Source organism: Oryctolagus cuniculus, chromosome 7, assembly GCF_964237555.1.
Source record: "Oryctolagus cuniculus chromosome 7, mOryCun1.1, whole genome shotgun sequence".
In the NCBI taxonomy this organism is placed as follows: Eukaryota; Metazoa; Chordata; class Mammalia; order Lagomorpha; family Leporidae; genus Oryctolagus; species Oryctolagus cuniculus.
Genome location: NC_091438.1, coordinates 87215075 through 87238823, shown reverse-complemented (window position 1 = coordinate 87238823; position 23749 = coordinate 87215075). Strand labels below are relative to the sequence as shown.

The 23749-nt window shown below is 37.9% G+C and overlaps 1 protein-coding gene and 1 long non-coding RNA gene across 3 annotated transcripts in view; both read left to right on the top strand.

Annotated features, from left to right (window-relative positions):
- PRKACB (protein kinase cAMP-activated catalytic subunit beta) overlaps positions 1 to 23749 on the top strand; it is a 223868-nt gene that overhangs the window by 27655 nt on the left and 172464 nt on the right. The gene's annotated exons all lie outside the window — the stretch shown is intronic.
- Positions 1 to 23749, top strand: part of LOC103350135 (uncharacterized) — a 55467-nt gene that overhangs the window by 25292 nt on the left and 6426 nt on the right. The window contains exon 2 of one of the 2 annotated variants that reach the window (XR_007924003.2): positions 1064 to 22909. The exons of the other annotated variant lie outside the window; for it this stretch is intronic. This is a non-coding gene — a long non-coding RNA (uncharacterized lncRNA). Of the gene's footprint in view, positions 1 to 1063; positions 22910 to 23749 lie in introns of those variants that run through there. 2 annotated transcript variants of the gene reach the window in all.

Below are 23749 nucleotides of genomic sequence, written 5' to 3'. Positions count from 1 at the left end.
AAATGTAAAGATATATGTGTCTCTGTGAATGCTCATCAAAGGATGACCTCAGCAAAGGAGGATGTTAATAATGAAGTAGACTAGACAACCAAACTTTTTTTGCAGTTCCTCGTGAACAATGAGCCTATGAACCAGGTGGCTATGGTGGCAGAGATGGAGATCATGCATGGGCTCAGCAATGTGGACTTCCATTCACCAATACATACCTGGCAATGTTCACTGCTGACTGCCCATTATGCCAACAGCAGAGACCAATGCTGAGTCTGGAATATGGCACCATGACTACACTGGACCACTCCATCACAGAAGGGGGCAGTGTTTTGTTCTTGTTGGAATAGTTACTCTGGCTACAAATTTGCCCTTGTTTCATGCAATGCTTCTGTCAAATCACGGATTTACAGAATACCTTGTCCACCATTATGGTATTCCACATAGTATTGCTGCTTTTTTTTTTTTTTTTTTTTTTTTGACAGGCAGATTTAGACAGTGAGAGATAGAGAGAGACAGAGAGAAAGGTCTTCCTTCCGTTGGTTCACCCCCACAAATGGCTGCTATGGCTGGCGTGCTGCACCGATCCAAAGCCAGGAGCCAGGAGCTTCTTCTAGGTCCCCGACGTGGGTGCAGGGGTCCAAGCACTTGGGCCATCCTCCACTGCCTTCCCGGGCCACAGCAGAGAGCTGGACTGGAAGAGGAGCAACCGGTACAGAATCCGGTGCCCCAACCAGGACTAGAACCTGGGGTGCAAGCGCCGTAGGCGGAGGATTAGCCTAGTGAGCCGCAGAGCTGGCCTAGTATTGCTTCTAACCAAGGAACTCACTTCACAGCAAAAGAAGCACAACCGTGAGCTCATGTTCATGGAAGTCGCTGGTCTTACCAAGTTCTTCCTCTCCATCCTGAATAGCTGGTTTGACAGAACAGTGGAATGGCTTTTGAGGATCCAGTTATAACTCCAGTTAGATGGCACTTTCTTGTGTAACTGAGGGAAGTTTCTCCATAAGGCTGTATATGCTGTATGTGCTCTAAATCAGTGTCTAATATATGGTGCTATTTATTCCCTGGCCAGGATTCAAGGTTCAGGAATCAAAGAGTCGAAATGAGAGTGGCACTACTCACAACTGTCCCTAGGAACCCACTCCCTGATTCTGTGAACTTATGCTCTGCTGGCCTAGAGGTCTTATTCCCAAACATAAGAATGCTTCCACCAGAAGATACAGCAATGGTTCCATTGAACTAGGAGTTAAGAATGTTGCCTGGCTACTTTGAATCTTCACTTCTGTGAATCAATTGGTAAAGAAGGGATATCTGTGCTGGCTGGATGATTGACTGATCCTGACAACTAAGGTGAAATTGTACTGCTGCTCCACAATGGCTGTGAGGAAGAGTTTGTCTGGAAGACTTGTGTATGAGCTTCCTGGGGATGTCTCAGTATTACATAGTCTATTATTAATGTCAATGGGAAACTTCTCCAACCCAATTCAAGTAGAACTTCATTTTATTCAGTAATGGGTATTTGGATCACTTTACTAGATAAAGAACCATGACTAGCTAAAGTACTTGATGAAGGTAAAGGGAACACAGGGTAGTAGAAAAAGTACTTACAAATATGGCCATGTGTAATGGTCATGAGTAGTCCTCTTTATTTCCTTATGAGTATGTGTCTGTGTCTTTGTTTTCTGCCCTCTCTTATGTCCTTCCCCTGTGACACAGATATATTGATTTATAATCATAATATTTCAGTATTCTTGATTTTATATAGCAGTGTTTAAGTTATGGAGTCACAAAGAGAAAAATAAATATCACTCAAGGACTCTACCTTATCTTCTTTGGAATAGATTATAATGGTTTTATCTTATTCAAGGCTTCACTTTTCATGATTTTTAGTTACGGTAAGATGTTCAAAAATAATAAATGGAAAATTTTCAGAAATTAACAATCAATGTGTTTTAAATTGTGCACTGTTTTTAACAGTGGCCAGGATGTGAATCATTCCTTTGGCCAGTGTATCGACATGGACAATTTTTCTTCCTTGATTAGATAACAAGTATTTATGAAACACTGTTTGCTACATTGTGTTTCCTTCATTGGGTTAATTATAACATATAGAAATACAGACAGTACAGGACTTGTCATGATCCATGTTCAAGGAACTTCAGGGATGAAATAGATATACTGATAGTCAACAAGTTCACAGAAAGTTGGAGAGAATTTAAAATGTAATGTGAACATTATGGAGCTTTCTTAATTTTATGCTATTATCTTGGTCCTGCCCATTAATCACTTAGTAGTATATACCTAATTTGGTATTACCTGTGTTTTTGGGTATGCACTGGAGGTCTCAGAACATATCTGCTGTGGAATAAGGGGACAATTGTAGTGCATACATTTTCAGTTGCATACAGAACAGTTGTAATATGTGAGGTGAAGTTCCTATTTATTTGGAGATTAACTACAGATTAAGAGATTTGTATGAATGTCGAATTGAGAAGTGGTGAACTGTGATGGTTAATTTTAGGATCAACTTGACTCAGCTGTAGCATCCTCAGGTATTTGGTTAAACATTACTCTGGGTGTGTTTGAGGATGTTTCTGGATGAGATTAAGATTTGAATCAGTAGACTGAGTGTAAAGCTTATTGTTCTTACCAATTCACATAAGCAGACCTCATCTAATCCATTGGAGGTCTGCATAGAACAAAAGGAACAGTAAGGGAGGATTTGTTCTCTTTACCTGACTGAGCTGGATCAATCATTGCTTTCCTTCTGTCTTCAGACTGGAAGTTAACTATTAGCTCTCCTAGTCCTCAGATCTTCAGAGTTGGGCTGAAACTTAATCACTGGCTTTCCTTGTCTATGTGTCTATCTGTCTATCAATCTATCTGTATCTTTCTATCATATATCTTTATTATCTATCTAATATACTACTTCTGCCTCACTAAAGAATCCTGACTAACACAAATAATTGGGGTAAAATTTCACCCTCTTTAGGATATAAATTGGGTCATTTTAAGTTCAAACTTCAACAGGCTCTTCAACCTCCTCCAGGATTTTTCTCCTCATTTTTCTTCCTTCAGTAGGATCTGGATACAAATAAAATTATGAATCTACTACATTCCAGTTATATAACCTTAAATTTTCTATCTTTGTTTCATATTTAAAATAGAAATAATGGGGTGATTTGGCCTAATTGTTGAGTCTCCAATTGAGATTAGCACATTCCACATTAAAATGCCTGGGTTCAAACTTCAGCTCCCCTCAAGTTCTGGCTTCCTGCTAATGCATACCCTAGAAAGCAGTAGTATTGGCTACAGTTCCTGAGTCCCCATCACCCATGTGGGAGAACTGGATTGACTTCCTATCTCCCAGCTTCAGTCTGGCACAGGTTTGGCTATTGTAGGTATTTGGAGAGTAAGCCAGCAGATAGGAGCTCTGTGTGAGTGAGTTAATGAGTGAGTGAGTGAGTGTGTGTTCCTCTCTTTCTTTCTGTTTATCTTTCAAATAAATAAAATTAATCAATTAATTAAAAAACTAGATATAACACTACTGCCAATTCGTAAGTTGTGAGAATTAAACAGATAAGCCATTCAGTGCTTAGAACAGGTTCTATATGCTAACCATTATCATTGTAGTGGAAGAGAGGCTTCTGGTTCTTTCTGATGGTGCCTGCCCCTTTACTTGCCTTCCCCACTGATAATGTAGCTTGTTGCTTGATGTCTTCAATGGAGTGAGAATGAGTGGTTACCTCAGACGTTACCTTGGCATTCATAGACTTGTTGTTTGAGATTCAGCTAAATCCTCTACCTGGCTCCTTGTTTTGGGTGGTTTACCTATAGCTTTTGCTTCAGGTTTCCTTTGTTTCCTCCTACAGGAATTCCTTGGTCAATACACTAATTTTTAGCTATCAACTGTTTTCTGTGCTTCCTCTAATGCCATGTTCTAAATTCTGCCCTAGTCGATGTTTAACTTTTTAAATAATCTATGCTATAATCTATAGTCCCTGGTTTTGATGATTCAAACCAAAAATTTTCAGAAATAAAAACAAAACAGCTTTCCTTAGAAGAACTAGCCCTTGTCAGTCAAAAAGCTCTTTGGTTTCAGACTGTGATTCTGGTTTAAAATTTTGAAATTTTTACTTAACATTTTCACAGACTTCTTTTTGTAGGATATATCTACCTGGCCACTGAGGCCAGTGGATGGGAAATTTAGGAATAAAAGAAATAATCTCAAGGACAAAAAAGAATCCCCAAATAATAGAGATCTGGTAAATATTATAGACTGACCTGATGTGTAAGATACCTCAGGTACCTGCTTCAAGTACATACAAACACTCCATAAATTACAAAATATTATTTACACTTTATTGTTGAACTCAAAAGAAACAAAAGACAAATTCAAAGGCCAGAAATGAACGGGATTCAAAGTTAGAATAGTGAGCAAAACTCAAAAGGTTATCAGCATTGGATACAGTCCTTACAAGCAGAGAGTTAGAATTTTAATGGTTGTCTAAGGAGGTAAATCTATGTTGTGGAAACCATGCATGGGTGACCATAACATTGAGATAGCCATATATGGCTATGCTGCTTTGTTCATGGACTTCCCAAAGGTTAAAGAGAACAGTAATACAAGCAAAAATGTTAATTGCTATTTTCTGTCCAAGGCCATGGATGGAAAAAGGGCACTGGAAAAAAATTCAGATCGCATTTTATACCAAACACAGATGCAAAAATTGCTGGTAATTAGAGAAATAAAACAGTGAACAAATTAAACAAGCATTAGGTCTCATGTTAACAAAAGTAATATAGCCTGTCTGTGGCAGCATGTCAAGCATTCTAAGATCATTATTTTCTTCAGAAATCAGTGGAGATCAGCACTTTAGACTTTGTTAAGGGTTATTTTGAGCATTTTTAAGAAAAAAATAGAAATATTTTTAACCTTTTTTTTTTGACAGGCAGAGTGGATAGTGAGAGAGAAAGGTTTTTTTGTTTTGTTTTGTTTTGTTTTGTTTGTTTTTTTGCCATTGGTTCACCCTCCAATGGCTGCCACGGCTGGCGCGCTGCGGTCGGCGCGCCGCGCTGAACCGAAGGCAGGAGCCAGGTGTTCCTCCTGGTCTCCCATGCGGATGCAGGGCCCAAGCACCTGGGCCATCCTCCACTGCCTTCCCGGGCCACAGCAGAGAGCTGGCCTGGAAGAGGGGCAACCGGGAAAGAATCCGGTGCCCCAACCGGGACTAGAACCCGGTGTGCAGGCGCCGCAAGGTGGAGGATTAGCCTATTGAGCCGTGGCGCTGGCCAACCCTTTGTAATACTCCTGAATTCTATGTGATAGCAACAAAAACCTATGTAATACTAGGAAAGCGTAGTCTTCCAGGTATTATCAATAAGTTTATTTAGGTTATAATCCATGTACTAACCCAATAATCCATGTACTAACCCAAAATGTGCCTCAAAAATGTAGTTTCATCAAAAAAAAATTTTAAAGGGTATGCATGAGCTAAAAATTTATGAACCAGTCCTAATTCTTTGTATTTTGCATGTTTTTGTATATTCACTGATTATGTATTGAGAAGATTGTATACACAATTCCTTTTATAAATATGCCCCTTTAAAAACACAGTGCTTCCTTTTAACTGAATTATAATATCTACATATTCATACTTTTCCTTGCCTTGAAATTTCTAGAAAGAATTATGAATTTTGTGTTTGTTTAGATCCTATTTTAAAGTCCAGAAATTATTTAAATTTTTTCCAAATTATTTGGATCAAGCTTCTATTCTCTAAGTATAAAAACTGAAATCCTTGATTTTTTAGAACAAAATAAACTATGTATCTACGTATCTATTTATCATCTTACTTACTTGCTTTGTCAGCCTATTTCTTTAAAACTAAAAATAAAAAGACCCATAGACTTTAAATATTAGACCTATCATTTGAAAGAAATCATAAATGTCCCCCTTTGGATTGTCTTTTTTGTAAATATTCCATTTTTTTAGATTTTTATTTACTGATTTGAGAGGCAGAATTACAGACAGAAAGAGGGAGAGAGGGAGAGAGAGATCTTCCATTCACTGGTTCACTCCCCAAATGGTTGCCTCGGGTGTATCTTGACTAATTCTGAAGCCAGGAGCCAGGAGCTTCTTCTGGGTTTCTCACATACATGCAGAGGCCAAAGCACTTGGGCCATCTTTACTGCTTTCCCAAGCCATTAGCAGAGATCTAGATCAGAAGTGGAGCATCAGGGACTCAAACTAGCAACCCTATAGGTTGCTGGCACTGCAAATGGAGACAGCCTACTATGCTACAGCACTGGCCCCTGTTCCATGTTTTTAATTAAACAGAACCCTTGATCTTGTTAGGCCCAAGGAAAATAGTAATTTTATTTCTACTGAAAAACTTATTCATCATTATATCAAAGCCTGTGAGAGTATTTTGAAAATATAAGTTTTCATAAACTAGCTCAAATAATATTGCGGTGAAAGTTGCAAATGCATTTCTTCCTGGTTACATTGAGTATCTATTTTAAACTAAAGCCAAAAAAAAAACTTTCTTGCTCTTGTAAGTGTCTGCAAAACCTATTATCATATATACATACATGCATACACACACACATAAACACACACAAAATACAGGAGTGGAAATCAGTCTTCATTCCTATTTTCAACTTCAAAGAAAATGTTCTTTAAAAAGAACACAAGGGCACAGGTCCAAGAAAGATATTATATTGATTGCTCTCTATCAAATTCTATGTGTTCCTTTGATAAGACCATATATGAGGCTTTTCATTTTATCAGAACTTCAATGATCAAAAGAAATATATGCAAGCAATTAAATCAAATACAAATCTTTCTTAATATTTCTGATATATTTTACTGACAATTAGAATTCTCAGAAAGATAGTATAGTTTCTGCACGATAGTTTGAAGCATATTCCTTAAAGGAACATTTTTTATGAACTTATTTCCCTTTCCGGAAACCATAAATGATCTCCAACTAAAATTCCTTTTAGGCTAACCAGAATTTAACCCCACTGCTATTAATTAAACTTACTGTCTTCTGTATTCTAGCCATGTTCTACACTCCAGTCTCAGATCTGTTGTGAATATTCATTTGGATCATTCTTCCCTGCTGCATCTCTAAATCCTTACCTAATCATGTCCCCCAGCCATTTCAAGACATCATTCCTGAATCCTTTTCTCTGTGGGCACCAAAAATGAACTATTCTTGTACAGCCGAAATAAAGGCTAGGGGCCAGCGCTGTGGTGTAGCAGGTAAAGCAGCTGCTTATGGTGCTGGCATCCCATATGGATACCAGTTGGGAGTCCTGGTTACTCCACTTCTGATCCTGCTTCCTGCTATTGTGCCTGGTAAAGCAGCACAAGATGGTCTAAGTGCTTGGGCTGCTGCACCCACATTGGAGACCCAGAAGAAGTTCCTGGCTCCTGACTTCTGATTGGCCCAGCTTCAGCTGATGCAGTCATTTGAGGAGTGAACCAGCAGATGGAAGATCTCTCTGGCTGTCTCGTCTCTCTCTAACTCTGTCTCTCAAATAAGTAAATCTTTAAAAAAAATAAATAAAGGCTATGGAGTTTGGAGCCTATTTTATAGTCAATGAGAAAGGTTAAACGAAGCAGTGACATAATATTCCTATTACTGTACAGATCTGTATCTAAGCAAAAGAAGATATTTTTGAGAAAAATGATTTAAATTCTGAGCTAAAGTATATAAACACACATTTTATTTCTAGCCAGGGATTCATATTACAAGGAAACATGCTTTAAATAATCTTGGGAATACAAGGGTACTTAAGTTTATTTTGGTGCAAAAAATTTAAAAATCCATGCATAGGTTTCTTTCAAAATACACATTTTTTCCATGAACTATTTGAAGACTCCCCCATTTCAGGAAAATGTTGTATTTCACTGTATTATCAATTTTTTATTTCTTTATATATAATATTTACTGACACTCTAACTGTATTTATCAAAGTAAAGTGGGGTTTTAACCAGATCATAATAAAAGTATTGAAAGATGAGACAGCCATATACTTTAGGTGTGAAAATTTAACATTAGTACATAGTTTCACTGAATGAATAATCTAGAATAGAGATTTTGTGTAGGTCTTTGGTAGGTTTATATTCCTTTCCAAAATGTACTGATTGTCTTTTCTTGTTCCTGCTCTACTTAGTAGGTGTCATGCTAGTCTTGATCCAAATCTCCCCCGAGAAACTATTTGTCAATGGGAAAAACATGACTGTATTTATTAGGACCTCATCCTTTTTAAAAAAAAAAAAGATTTATTTATTTATTTGAAATTCAGAGTTACACAGAGAGAGAGAGGCAGAGAGAGAGAGAGAGAGAGAGAGAGAGAGAGAGAGAGAGGTCTTCCATCTGCTGTTTCACTCCCCAGATAGCCCCAACAACCGGAATTGTGCGTATCCGAAGCCAGGAGCCAGGAGCTTCTTCTGGGTCTCCCATGTGGGTGCAGGGGCCCAAGAACTTGGACCATCTTCCGCTGCTTTCCCAGGTTATAGCAGAGAGCTGGATTGGCAGTGGAACATCTGGGAATCAAACCGGCGCCCATATGGGATGCCGGCACTGGAGGCAGCTCTACCATTATGCCACAGCACTGGCCCCAGGACCTCATCTTGAGAAATCAGGAAGTAGGGCCTGAAAATTTTCTCTTAAGAGTGCACCAGATGGTGAAAGAAGAAGAAAAGAGAGAATTAGAATGAAAAAACATGGCAAGAGAGGCAGAGAGAATGGAGGGAGAGAAAGGAGTTGGGGTGGTCAAAGAGAGAAAACTTAGACCAAAATTTGATCTAGATAGAGTTTGAGGATTTGGTGTTAGAGATGTCTGTTCAAATATTTTTGGGACAAGTTGCAGGGAACTTATGCCATGTTCTTGGGTGTAGTGAACAAGTCTGGTAAGAGATCTGTATGCTAGAGACTGTTATATCTCCACCCTGTCATCAAGGAGGCTATAAGAAAATTAGGATCTGTTTGTAAGTGTGCCAGTGTTCTGATAAAGAACGAATGCTTACCCTCTCAAGTCTAATGTTAAAGACAGAGATCTGATAGAAAAGGATGGGCAAATCTGAAACTAATACCACCAGAATACTCTGAAAGGTAGACTAGGCTCTTATCCGTCATTGGAAGAGAACTGCCTCTCCTTAGCTAAAAATTTTTGCAAAAACCTGACATGAGATATGCTTCAGAAATAATGCTTGTTATTATTAATATAATATAATTATAATTAATATAATATAAAAGGCAATATTGTTAACAATGCCTTCCCCACCTCTCATGGCCCTATAGAAGGCGAAGTAGTTCCTGGTCAAGGTGAATATACAGTTAATTCTCCATTATTCATAGATTCCATGTTTGTAAATTCACTTACTCATTAAGCTTTATTCATAATCCCAAAATCAATACTTACAGTATTTTACCTGGCTATCTGAGCTTACATACAGCAATGAAATGTTTGAATCATTTATGGCACACATCCTCAACTGAGGTCAAACAAGGTTATATGGTCCCTTCTTTTTTCAGTTCTCATGCTACAAACAAGTGTCCTTTTCCCAGTCTATCTAATGTCACATTTTTATGCTTTTTGTTGCTTGAAATGGCTCCACATGTAGTACTGAAATTCTATCTAATGTGCAAGAAGACTATACAGTCTTTATCCTTCTTTATAACAGTTGTGAATCAGACGTGCAGAAAATATCCCAGTTTTATTTTAGTTGACATGTATATACCTTATCCCATGTTATTTAATTTACATGCATAAATCCAAATTTCTTTTTCTATATTTTAAGCTGTTCTTGTATTAACAATTTCCTTTTCCTTTTTCATCTTATTGAGTTTTCTTTAAGCTTTATTTATTTATTTGAAAGAGTTACAGAGAGATGAGAGAGAGACAGAAAGATCTTCTCTCCACTGGTTCACTCTCCAGATGGCCACAATGGCCAGTGTTGGGCCAGGCCATAGCCAGGAGCTTCATCCTGGTCTCCTACATGGGCGGGAGAGGCCCAAGGATTTGAGCCATCTTTTGTTGCTTTTCCCCAGGCCATTAGCAGGGAGTTGGTTCTAAAGTGGAGCAGCTGGGACTTGAACCAGGTGCCCATATCAGATAACAGCACCACAGGCTGTAGCTTAACCCTTGTGCCACAATGCCAGCCCCTCATCTTACTGATTCCTAATTGCCACTTATATTTAAATAAAACTTTCTTGTAATTTTTTTTGGTTTTTCTTTTTTCCTTTTTCTTTCTCTCTTTGAAATATTAATTAGGTTGCATATATGATATATATGTGTGCAATATGTATGCGCACACAGATACAAGAGTATATATACATTCTTTTATTGTATAATTTCCATTTTATGATAGAGTTAAAAGTCTTTTTATTCCACCAATATACACTTGGAGAGTTTTACTAGTTGTATGTATACCTGTAATAATTTTGAATTAATTTGGTGTAAGGAATTGGAATAATCTTTTTTTCTTAGTGGTTAGCCAGTGTGATATGTATTTCACAGATTTTATGAATATTAGTAACCAGGCTTGTTAAATCTAATAGTCTAGTTAGCAAGGAGATGATAGCAGCTGTGTATTCCTTTGACTGTAAAGTAGACTTGCTTTAGAAATAAATATCTAGCCGGCGCCATGGCTCACTTGGCTAATCTTCTACCTGAGGCACCAGCACCCAGGGTTCTAGTCCCGGTTGGGGCACTGGGTACTAGTCCCAGTTACTCCTCTTCCAGTCCAGCTCTCTGCTGTGGCTCGGGAGGGCAGTGGAGGATGGCCCAAGTGCTTGGGTCCCTGCACCCACACGGGAGACCGAGAGGAAGCACCTGGCTCCTGGCTTCCGATCCTCTCAACACCGGCTATAGCGGCCATTTGCAGAGTGAACCAACAGAAGGAAGACCTTTCTCTCTCTCTCACTCACTGTCTATAACTCTCTCTCTGTCTCTCTCTCACTGTCTAACTCTGCCTGGCCAAAAAAAAAAAAAAAAAAAAAAAAAAAAAAAAAAAAAAAGAATGAGAAAGGTCTTAGAGGTGCACTCTTAATCTCAGAAAAATTGATTAAGTTAATAAAAATTAAAGAATTAGCTCTTAAAATTGACAACCTCTTTTCAGTATTTCCAATCGAAATTTTCTTTGAGTTCTATCACATACTTAATCTATCACATACTTAAATTATTTTCTCACAGGAAAAAAATTTTTCATATGGTTTGACAAGTTGTTCCCTAAATGTAACATACAAATTGGAAGGAAAGGAACAGGACTACAGCTGAAATTTAGAGTGCCTAATTTGTGTTATAAAACACTGAGAAGTATAAGATTTCTGATGTCCATCAGAATAGATTCTATTGTCAAGAAGACAAGATTTAAAGTGCTGGGTGATAGAAAGAGCACTGTGAAGGAAAATATCTAAGGATATTTCAAAAAGATGAGTATCTAGGGGAGGATGTGGGATTCTTTGCCTAGGATCAAGGTAGAATTTGGTATATGGAGAGTAATAAAATATTTACTGCATATCAAATAGGATGGTGTTCAGCAGCTGCAAGTAACGTGAACTAACTGATGGAAGCCTAACAGAAGACTGTTTCAGATTCAATAATATCATCAAGATTAGGCTTCTCTTGTTTTTCTGAGCCTCCATGTAAGGAAAGTGGCTTTTGTTCTTGTATTTGGGAAAGAAAAAGGTGAAGATAAATAAGAAGCGGAAGCACCTTTATTAGAAAACTGAAAGCTTTTTCATAAACCAATAACTTATACCTTCTAGTACAAAATTGGATCATGTATTTACCCTGAATGAAAATAAAATCCTAGGAAAGCAGTATATATGTATTTTAACAACATTATTCCAAACAAAAGGTAAAGATGATTAGACAAAGGCTGGGAAATCAACTAGCATCTCTGGTGTTGAGTTTTTTCAGTTCATTCTTTATCAGGGTACAGACATTATTTTGAAAACACAAAGTAGATATTCCCATAAAAAGTCCTTCAACCATTCCCTTTCACTATCAGGATAACATAAAGACACATAAGGATAGGTTAAAAGTCTCACACGCCTATTGCCATCTCTCTACATCCTTTGGGCAACTTTCACCTAGCACCTCAGTGCTCAGGTTAACAATCCTCAGAGTTCAATGCCTTCCCTCTCAGTGATCCCGTTAGTGCCCACATGGACTTGCAACATCCGTGTTAGAAAAAGTTGACTGCATTAGATTGAGTTTGCTTTTCTCCCCATACGATAGTTCAATGACATTATTATTTTTAGAATCTACCACAATAAGTGGGAGGTACTACAAGCTCAGGAAGTTTTGCTCAATAAATGAATGAGGTTAATTCTATCACTTATGCTTCTAATAAAATTGCCTCAAAATATGGGAAGCAAAAATTGGGAAACTTATAAGGAAAAATGAACTCAAAAAACAAAATCTATGTTATTCTAGTGGAAGGTTTTAGCACACTTCTCTCTGTATTTGCTTTAAATACCCCAAAATTCAGTATACATATGTAACAATTGAGTAACATGATTAACACAATTAACTTAATAGACATATATTAATCACAACAGAACAACTGCAGAACATTTTTTTAATAGTTGCTAATTAGGTATGGCTGCATTTTTTAAAGGAATACAAATTCATGCATTTAATATATACAAATTTGGGAACATGGTGATTCTTCCCCCTACCCCATATCCCTCTCATCAATACTCCCACTGAATGTATATTCTTTTTTTAAGATTTATTTATTTATTTGAAAGGCAGAGTTACAGAGAGGCAGAAGCAGAGAGAGAGGGAGAGAGAGAGATAGAGATAGAGAGAGAGAGAGATATTCCATCTGCTAGTTCACTCCCCAATTGGCTGCAATGGCCAGAGCTGGGGCTATCAGAAGCCAGGAGCCAGGAGCATCTTCCGGTCTTCCATGCAGGTGTAGGGGCCCAAGCACTTGGGCCATCTTCTACTGCCTTTTCATGCCATACCAGAGAACAGGATTGGAAGTGCAGCAGCCAGGACTCCAATTGGTGCCCATATGGGATACTAGCATTGCAAGTGGTGGCCTTACCAATTATGCAACAGCACTGGCATATATATTGAACATATATTCTTTTAATACATAGTACATGTACAAAATTTTATCATACAGCTATGTAATTCAAATAATTAAATAATACAAAGAATATACTCTGACAACAATGCAGGAATAGTGCAAATTAATAACATCTTTTACAGAGTTAGATTTTTCCATTTGGAAATATATATATGGAATATTATGTTTCAGACCATAGTATCATGAAGACCAGACTTCTCTTGTCTTTCTGATCTCTGACAAGGAGAAACTGTCTTTTCTTGTTGTATTCAGGCATGGGAAAGGAGGAAGGATAAGTAAAATGGACAAGCGCTTATATAAGAAAATTGAAAACTTTTTCATAAATTATTACCTTTTGTATATAGTGGAAGGGATAGATCAAAGTTCTTGTTAAAAAATATTGATAAAGGATTATCCATCTTTCGCTGAATTTACACCTTTGGATCTTTTGTTCCTTTATCAACAATCAGTTGAAAATATATGTATTAGCCGGCGCCGCAACTCACTAGGCTAATTCTCTGCCTGTGGCGCTGGCACCCCAGGTTCTAGTCCCGGTTGCTCCTCTTCCCATCCAGCTCTCTGCTGTGGCCCGGGAGGGCAGTAGAGGATGGCCCAGGTCCTTGGGCCCTGCACACGCATGAGAGACCAGGAGGAAGCACCTGGCTCCTGGCTTCGGATCAGTGCAGTGTGCCAGCCGCAACACGTGGGCCATAGCGGCCACTTGGGGAGTGAACCAATGGAAAAAGGAAGACCTTTCTCTCTGTCTCTCTCTCTCACTGTCTAACTCTGCCTGTCAAAAAAAAGAGAGAAAAAGAAAGAAAGAAAGAAAGAAAAGAAAAGAAAAGAAAAGAAAAGAAAAGAAAAGAAAAGAAAAGAAAAGAAATGTATGGGTCCATTTCTGGACATTCTATTCTGTTCTATTGATTTTCTTGTCTGTCTTACTACCAATAGCACCCTCTTTTCATTACTGTAGTTTTATTACAAGTGTTTCAGTTAGGTAGTGCAATTCTTCCAACCTGCTTCTTCTTTCTCAAAGTTATGTTTACTATACTAAACCTTTTTCATTCTTATATGAACTTTAAAATCAACTTGTCAATTAAAAACAACAAAACAACACTGTCCTGTTGTAATCTGTCTTGGGAATGCATTGAGTGTACAGGAGAATTTTGAGAATCGTTATCCAAGCAAAACCAAATGTTCTGGTCTATGAACATGGTATTGCCACTCTATTTATTTAGTTCTTTGTAATCTTCTCACAGCAAAGCTTTGTATTTGTAAGTTGTCAAGTCTGGAACCTCTTTTGTAAGATTTACTCCTAAATTCTCAGTGTATACACATTTTTAAGTTTATTTATTGATTTGAAAGACAGAGCTACAGATAGGTAGAAATCTTCCATCTACTGGCTCACTACCAAAATGCCTGCAAGAGTAGGGCCAAAGCCAAGAGCCAGGAAATCCATCCAGATTTCCCATTGAGTAGAAGAGACACAAGTACTTGAGCCATCATCACAAGATGTACATTAGCAGAAAACTGGATCCCAGGCACTCCAAAAAGGGATGCAAGCATCCCAAGGAGCAGCTTTACCAACTGTGCCATCACATTTACTTCACTTGGAGAGGAAGCATTTGTTCTTTCACCGCTAAGAATACTTGCTGCAGGGTTTTTGTGGATGTCATTTAAAGGCTGAAGTAGTTTTCTTTTTTTCCTAGTTCATTGGAAGTTGTATTTTGTCAAATGCTTTATTCATTTATTTAGATAATTTTGGTTTTTCTGTTCTACGTTGCTAACACAGTGATAGGTTTTTCTATGTTAAAATAACCTTGCATTTCTGGGATAAGCCTCAGTTAGCAATGATGTATTATCCCTTTTACATATTGTTGGATTCAGTGTATTAGAATTTCATTTAGAATTTTTGTATGTGCGTTCACGATTTTTTTCTTTGTAATGTCTTTTTCTAGTTTGGGTAACAGAATTATGGTAGCTCAATAGAGTAAGTTGAGATGTATACTTCTTTCTTCAATTTTCTGAAAGACTGTATAGAATTGGTGCTATTTCTTTCTTAAATCTTTGGTAAGATTCACCAGTGAAGCCATCTGTGATTGAAATTTGTGCCTAAGTTAAAAACTGTTGGATATGCAATAAAACAAGATCCAAAACAGAAAATTATTAAAAAATTGAACACCATCCAAATTAGGAACTTCTGTTCTTTGACAGACACTGTTAATGGAATGAAAAAAAAATATATATATATCTGACAAAATACCTGTATTCAGAATATATAATAAACTTTCAAAATTCAATAATAAAAACACAATTACAAATGGGAAAATGTCTTAACAGATATTTACCAAGAAAATATTTGAATGGCAAGTAAGCACACAAAAAGACAATCCTAGTAATAAATGTAAATTATTGCCTCAATAGGCTACCATGACATATTTGTTAGAATGTCTAACATTGGAGATTCCAAGATGGTGGGTTAGTGAATGACATAATATGCTAGGCAGAACCAAGTTGTTACTTACCAATAGTCACCTTGAATGTAAATGGCCTCAACTCTCCAGTTAAAAAATACAGACTGGCTGAATGGATTAAAAAACAAGACCCATGTATTTGTTGCTTACAAGAAACACATCTCACCAACAAATATACATGTAGATCGAAAGTGAAAGGATAGAAAAAATATTCCATGCCAACAGAAAGCAAAAAAAAAAAAAAGGCAGGTGTTGCCATCCTAATTGCAGTACAACTCATAATAGCTAAGATATGAAATCAACTCTGATATTCATCAACTGTTGACCGGATAAAGAAATTATGGGATATATACACCATGGAATACTACTCAATTATAAAAAAAATGAAATCCTGTCCTTTGAAACGATGAATGTGAATGGAAACCATTATACTTAGTGAAATAAGCCAGTCCCAGAAAGACAGAGATCATGTTTTCCCTAATCTGTGGTAGCTAATAGAGTACCTAAAATTTGATGTATTGGAGTGAAATTGACATTTTTAGATTCGATGATTAAGTTACAGCCCTTGTCTCTTCCATTAAGGAACAGAGGGTTTTTGTTTGTTTGTTTTCTTTATACTATTATTGAACTCTTACTAAGTGTAGGGTTAATTATACTATATTAAGTAAACTGAAAATAGACTTTGTAAAAATTAAGAGTGGGAATGTGAGAGGGAGGAGGAAGATGGAATGGAGCATGAGCAGGAGGGAGGGTAAGAGGGGAAGTGTCACTATGTTCCTAAATTTGTATATATGAAATACATGAAATTTGTGTAGCTTAAATAAAATTTAAAAAAGAGTGTCTAGCACTAAAAAGCAAAAAAAATTATACAAATTGCTGTGAGGAGGTGAAGTGATTGGAACTTTCATGCTGTTGGAAATGTAAAATGATAGACTTGAGCAGGAATAGTCACAGTAGCTTTGCTGAAACAGACCAAAAAAAAAAAATGGAACTAATGGGAATGCTGGTCAATTAATAACCATATAAATAGAGTCATTTGGGGGGCCAGTGCTGTGGCTTAGAAGGTTAAGCTGCCGCCTGCAGTGCTGGCAACCCATATGGGCGCAGATTCAAGTCCTGGCTGCTCCACTTGTGACCTAGCTCCCTGATAATGTGCTGGAAGAGCAGCAGAAGATGGCCCATGTCCTTGGGTCCCTACACACATGTGGGAGTCTCAGAAGAAGCTCCTGGCTCCTGGCTTCAGCCTGGCCCAACCCTGACTGATATGGCTATCTGGAGAGTTAACCAGTGCATGGAAGATCTCTCTGTCTCTCCCTCCTTCTGTAACTGTGACTTTCAAATAAATAAATAAATCTTTAAAAAATATAGTCATTCAGGGCTGGCACCATGAGGGTTAACTTTTTTAACCCTCTGCTTGCAGCAACAGCATCCCATATGGGCTCCGGTTCTGTCCCGGTTGCTCCTCTTCCAGTCCAGCTCTCTGCGGTGGCCCGGGAAGGCAGTGGAGGATGGCCCAAGTGCTTGGGCCCCTGCACCCACATGGGAGACCAGGAAGAAGCACCTGGCTCCTGGCTTCGGATCGGCACAGCGTGCCGGCCGCAGCAGCCATTTGGGGGGTGAACCAATAGAAGGAAGACTTTTCTCTCTGTCTCTCTGTCTCACTGTCTGTAACTCTACCTGTCAAATAAATTAAAAAAAAAAAGTCATTCAATGATATTCTACTCAGCAATAAAAAGAGTGAATCATTGATACATGAGACAATATGTATTAATTATGTGATTATAAAGTAAAATTTAAAGTATGTCATTACAAAAATTAAAAGAAAAATAAGAAAAGAGGAGAGTGGGGAGGATGGAGGGAGGATCATGGGGGAAGTATCATTATGTTCTTAAAGCTGTATATATGAAATAAATGAAATTTTTTTGATATAAACAAAAATTAAAGACAACCTTATTGTCCATTTAACTATGTCAATGATCTTCAATAAAACTGATAAAATATTAAATGCATCAAAATATCATAATAAAGATAAAAAGTCAAACCACAAATAGAAACCAGATAGTTACTGTAGTTGTAAGGATTAGAATTTAGTAAATACCAATGGCATCTAAGAACCAATAAGAAAAAGGATAATAACTCAATGGAATAGTGGGTAACACTAATGAATAGAAATTTTACATTAAAAGATATATAAATAGTTTTCAAACATAAGAAATTATACTCAATTTCTCCACTATGTAAGTTAAATCACTTTCCAGATTGGTCAGAATGGAAATGTTAGACCACATAATTATACGAAGATGTACAAGAGTAGGAATTTATTGTTAGCTGTTACTGCCATTTATATAAATTGATAAATCACTTTTGAAAGCAGTTTTCTATTACCCAGGAAAACTGAACATGCTCAAACTCTACATAACCTCAATTCCACTATTAGTTATATACCTAAATAAACTATTGAATGCTATGCTTATAAGCAAGAGTGCTCATGGAAACATTGTTCAAATAAAAAATTCTAAAACATCCATTTGTTTGATGTAGAAATAATTTATGGTATATTCATAAAATATTATAGATATAAAATGAACTACAGAACATACATCAACATGACTAGACCTCAAAAACAATGTTGAATGAAAGCAGCAAGTTACAGAATTCTTACAAATTCTTCTGAATTTCAAAAACAGGTGAAACTGAGGAGTATTTTTTAGAGCTATATTATTAGGTAGCAAAAAAAAAAAAAAAGAACAAACCCCTAAAATAATCCCACAGAAACTACACAGGAGAAAAGAGAATTAATTAAGGATATATCTTTGGATGGGGGCAATGAGGCAGGCAGGCTCATGTAAGAGGCATCTGAGGAATGATAATACTCTGTTTCTGGCCTGAATGTGGGTACAGGAATTTTGGGTTATGATTATTATATAGAATTTGCACATTTGTATTTATGCAGCCTTTTAAAAGTATACTCTACAATCTGAGAGTATTTAATACCAGGGATAGGAGGAACATAGGGGATAGAGAGACTAATTACAGAACTAATGCAATTACACAAAAGAATCTGAAGATCTGGGGCTCTGTTATCGAGATGTGGGAGAGGAGACAGTTTGGATAATTACTTAGGATTGACATTAGGGTTAATATAAATGTCTAGCACAGCCCATAGCTCCAAGTAAGACTCAATAATTCTTCAGTTTCCTCTATCAACCATTTTCTCATTGATTTCCCCATACCATACTATGCAATATATGTGTACAAGGGGGCCTCAAAGTTCATAGAAAAATGGAATTATAAAATAATGCACATTTCCATGAACTTTTTGAAGTACTCTTACATAAACAGATAGTAAAAATATGCTATATAAATTATCTTCACCAATTCCAAAAGTTAGGTACTATCCTAAATACAATCAAGGGTTGCCTGACCAACCCTGTGTTAGAACTATTGATCTAGGGAAGTAGGATTTGTATACAACAGAAGAGTGTAGTGATTCTTAAACTTAAGTGGGTTTATGGGTCACACTTAAGCACATAAGGATTAAAGCCATATACACAGACCACATTTTGCTAAAAGTTAGATTATTTTGAGTTCACACAAAAGATTTTGACTTGTGGGGCCAGCGCTGTGGTGCAGTGGCTTAAAGCCCTGACCTGCAGCGCCAGCATATCATTTGGGTGCTGGTTTGAGTCCCAGCTGTTTCTCTTCTGATTCAGCTCTCTGCTATGGCCTGGGAAAGCAGTGGAAGATGGCTCAAGTCCAAGTCCTTGGGCCCCTGCACCCACGTGGGAAACCTGGGGGAGGCTCCTGGCTCCTGGCTCCTGGCTTCAGATCAGCTCAGCTCTGGCAGTTGTGGTCAGTTGGGGAGTGAACCAGTGGAACGGAAGACCTCTCTCTCTCTGACTCTACCTCACTCTGTAACTCTGTCTTTCAAGTAAATAAAATAATTCTTAAGGAAAAAAAAAAGATTTTGACTTGTATAGCATCTAGGAATTTGTATTTTTAAAACAAACACTCACCCATCATTTTAATGTGCATGGTTCAGATAAGATATTTGGATTCACTGTTTTACTAGGTATGGTTCTGGAATAAGATAAATCTGGGTTCAACTGAAATTCATATAGTTCTTCATTTCCTAGGTATAAAAACGTTAAGGAAATTTTTGTATTGTTTTGTTTTTCATTTTCTCTATATATTTTCATTTTGTGAAATGGGAATATAATAGCTTATAGGATTATTATGTGAGTTATATGGTTTTTACAAGGTTTTAGTGCACAGCTTGGTACATGAAGAACCTTCTGTAAGTTTTAGGATTCATGATAGTGGTAGTATTGATGGTTGTGATTTTGTAGCCTTGAGTTCAGTTGGGATCAACCAGCTACTCAGCTTCTACAGACAGTTGATTCAAATCCTGATTATATGAGTGTTAGTATCCAAAACCCCCCTTAGGATTTTATATACAGCTTTGCTGGGCTTACTTTCACGGACCCCTTGCACTCTGATTTCTTGCCTCCTGGGAATTTTTATTCTTTGTTCCATATTAACTTAAGACTGTTTATTTCTCAGCCATGATTTTTTTTAACTTTTATTTAATATAAATTTCCAAAGTACAGCTTATGGATTACAATGGCTTCCCCCCCCCATAACTTCCCTCCCACCCGCAACCCTCCTCTTTTCTGCTCCCTCTCCCCTTCCATTCACATCAAGATTCATTTTCGATTCTCTTTATATACAGAAGATCAGTTTAGCATACATTAAGTAAAGATTTCAACAGTTTGCTCCCACACAGAAACATAAAGTGAAAAATACTGTTTGAGTACTAGTTATAGCATTAAATCACAATGTACAGCACATTAAGGACAGAGATCCTACATGAGGAGTAAGTGCACAGTGACTCCTGTTGTTGACTTAACGAATTGACACTCTTGTTTATGGCATCAGTAATCACCCTAGGCTCTTGTCATGAGTCGCCAAGGCTATGGAAGCCTTTTGAGTTCGCCGACTCTGATCATATTTAGACAAGGTCATAGTCAGAGTGGTAGTTCTCTCCTCCCTTCAGAGAAAGGTACCTCCTTCTTTGATGACCTGTTCTTTCCACTGGGATCTCACTCGTGGAGATCTTTCATTTAGTTTTTTTTTTTTTTTTTTTTTCCCCAGAGTGTTTTGGCTTTCCGTGCCTGAATACTCTCATGGGCTTTTCAGCCAGATCCGCATGCTTTAAGGGCCGATTCTGAGGCCAGAGTGCTCTCAGCCATAATTTTAAAGCCAAAGGCAAAAACGGTCCTTTATATTTTATCATTCCCCTCAGGCAACCACAAATACAAGGCCATTGGGGTGGGTGTTTGATACAGTGGTTAAGTCACCACTTGGGATGCCTGCATCCCATATTGAAGTACTTGCTTTAAATTCTGGTTGTTCTGCTACCAATCCACCTTCCTGCTAATGTGAACCCTTAGAGACAGTAATGCACACTCTGGGTGGCAGCAGATTATGGCTGAATTACTTGGATCCTTTCCACCATAGGGGAGATCCAGAATGAGTTTTAGGCTCCTGGCTCCATCCTGGTCCAGCCCTGGTTATTGTGGGAATGAACCAGTGGATGGAAGATATCTGTCCACGTGTCTCCCCATCTATCTCTCTATTTTGCTCTCTCACATAAAAGGAAGGAAGGAAGGAAGGAAGGAAGGAAGGAAGGAAGGAAGGAAGGAAGGAAGGAAGGAAGGAAGGAAGGAAGGAAGGAAGGAAGGAAGACTGACAAGGCTGTTACTGTTGCTGTTGCATGAAGCAGAATTTTTTTTTTTTTTTTTTTTTACAGGCAGAGTGGACAGTGAGAGAGAGAGACAGAGAGAAAGGTCTTCCTTTGCCATTGGTTCACCCTCCAAGGGCTGCTGCAGCTGGCGCGCTGCTGCCGGTGCACTGCGCTGATCCGATGGCAGGAACCAGGTACTTCTCCTGGTCTCCCATGGGGTGCAGGGCCCAAGCACTTGGGCCATCCTCCACTGCACTCCCTGGCCACAGCAGAGAGCTGGCCTGGAAGAGGGGCAACTGGGACAGAATCCGGAGCCCCAGCTGGGACTAGAACCCAGTGTGCCGGCGCCGCAAGGCGGAGGATTAGCCTAGTGAGCCATGGCACCGGCCATGAAGCAGAACTTTTAATCGAAGACGATTTGGGCACTACCTTATGTGCTATGTAAAACATAACTTGTAATCACGTGTCAGATCTGTTATCTGCATTGGCTGCACCACCCTGTATAATATTCCCAATCTCCTGATATCTTGCTAATTATTCCATTTATATCTTCCTTCCACATTTCCACTCTCCTAAATTACCATGACATTTTGAAATCTCCTCTAAGAAGAAACATTTCTCTCTCTCTACCCATTCCTAAACTTGCATAGTCACTGATTTAAAAAAAAATATTTAGTAAGGTTCATCTTTTCTGAGAGAATAATTATGGTTATAAGTAATTCATACTAAAAACTAAAGCATTTGGACATGATACTGAGAGGAAGGTAGTTGTCAGGTTTAAAGTAAAAAGAAATAAAACTCACCTTAACATTATAAAATGGTTCTGCTATACTCCACAGATATTATTTAAATAACCCTTTCAATAGGTAAAAAAAAAAAAACTATGAAATTATACTTAACTTTGTTTTCCTTAGTTGAACCCTAAAATTATTTAACAGAATAACTAAGAGGAAAATCAAACTTACTTTTCATTTTTATCCTGTTTCCAAACAATCACTAGTTTTATTGGCAAGGATATCTAGCACACGTGACTTATGTATAATGAATACTAACTTTGGAATCTAAAGCTTAGGACAATTTAGCAAATCACTTAACCCTTTATTTGTCTCTGTTTGAATGTGGTGGTGTGTTTTAGTTTAGCTGACATAACAAATTATCATATATTTAGTGGCTTAGAACAAAATGATCTTAAAGTTCAATAGGTCAGAAGTCATATGGGTCTCATTGGGCAGAGCATGTTCCTTTTGGGAGACTATAGAGAAGAACTGGTTTTCTACGCTTTTTGCACTCAAGAGGCTGCACACCTATTCCGTGACTTTTGGCCCCCTTTCTCCATTGTCAAAGCAAGCAATGGTGTTGAGTCTTTTTCATATCACATTTCTCTGACCTCATCTCCTGTCTTCCTCTTACACTTTTAAAGGCCATTGTGATTACATGGGGCCCACCAAGATAGTCTAGAATGATTACCCCATTTTAAAGTCAGCTAATCAGAAATCTCAATTTCCCTTTGTCATGTAGGTAAGGTAATATATTCACAGATTCTAGGAATTAAGACATGGATATTTTTAGAAAGAGCATTCTTCTGCCCACAATATCAGGTAACAGAATATTTGTTGTATCTCGAACCAAAAAGATCTATGACTTTATGATAAAGTACATAAGGTACTACCTCCAAGGCAGCTCCACTGGGGAGAACTGCTTGTCTTTACCAATACCATCAAATAAGTCCTCTGTAGCACACATTGTTGTGCCTTTTTTTTTAAATTGAGTGTTGAACTTCCATTCCATCTTCTTTTGATAAGGGGACATTTCTGCTTTCACTGAAGAGTCTTATGAGACCACTAATCATTTGCCTCATCCTAGGTAAGAAGCAGAGACTTCCTAAGGTCGGCCATTGGACTTCTCCCCTCAGAAATGGAACTGTGGGAAAAGGAACAAGACTGAGAGGAGTTTCCCACTCCCACTCCTTGGTGGTTGTATCAAGGATAGATGCCAAGCAGCCACTGTGATTTCAACACTGGCGCTGCCTGGTTTCTGAATGTCCCCAACTGCTTCTCTACCTTTCCTTTCATTTCTACAAGCATCTGTATATCCTTCCAATACATTTCTGTTTTGCTTATACATATTCATTAGGATAAATTTCTAGCATCAATTTCAAACTGCTGCTCTTGTCTCCTTTTTGACCTCTATGACCATATTTCCTGGTTCTCTTTGATTTTGTCTGACCATGACAGGCTCCTGCTATACCAGGCTTCTTTTCTGACCTCTTTCTTCTTCGTCCATCCTTAGCAGCCTTCTTCTGGTTTACATGTTATCTCCATTTCTTTGAGAGCTGTGGCTTTGACTCTAGTCTTCGTAGTGAAGAGAGAGACAGAGAGAAAGGTCTTCCTTTGCCATTGGTTCACCCTCCAAGGGCTGCCGCAGCTGGCGCGCTGCTG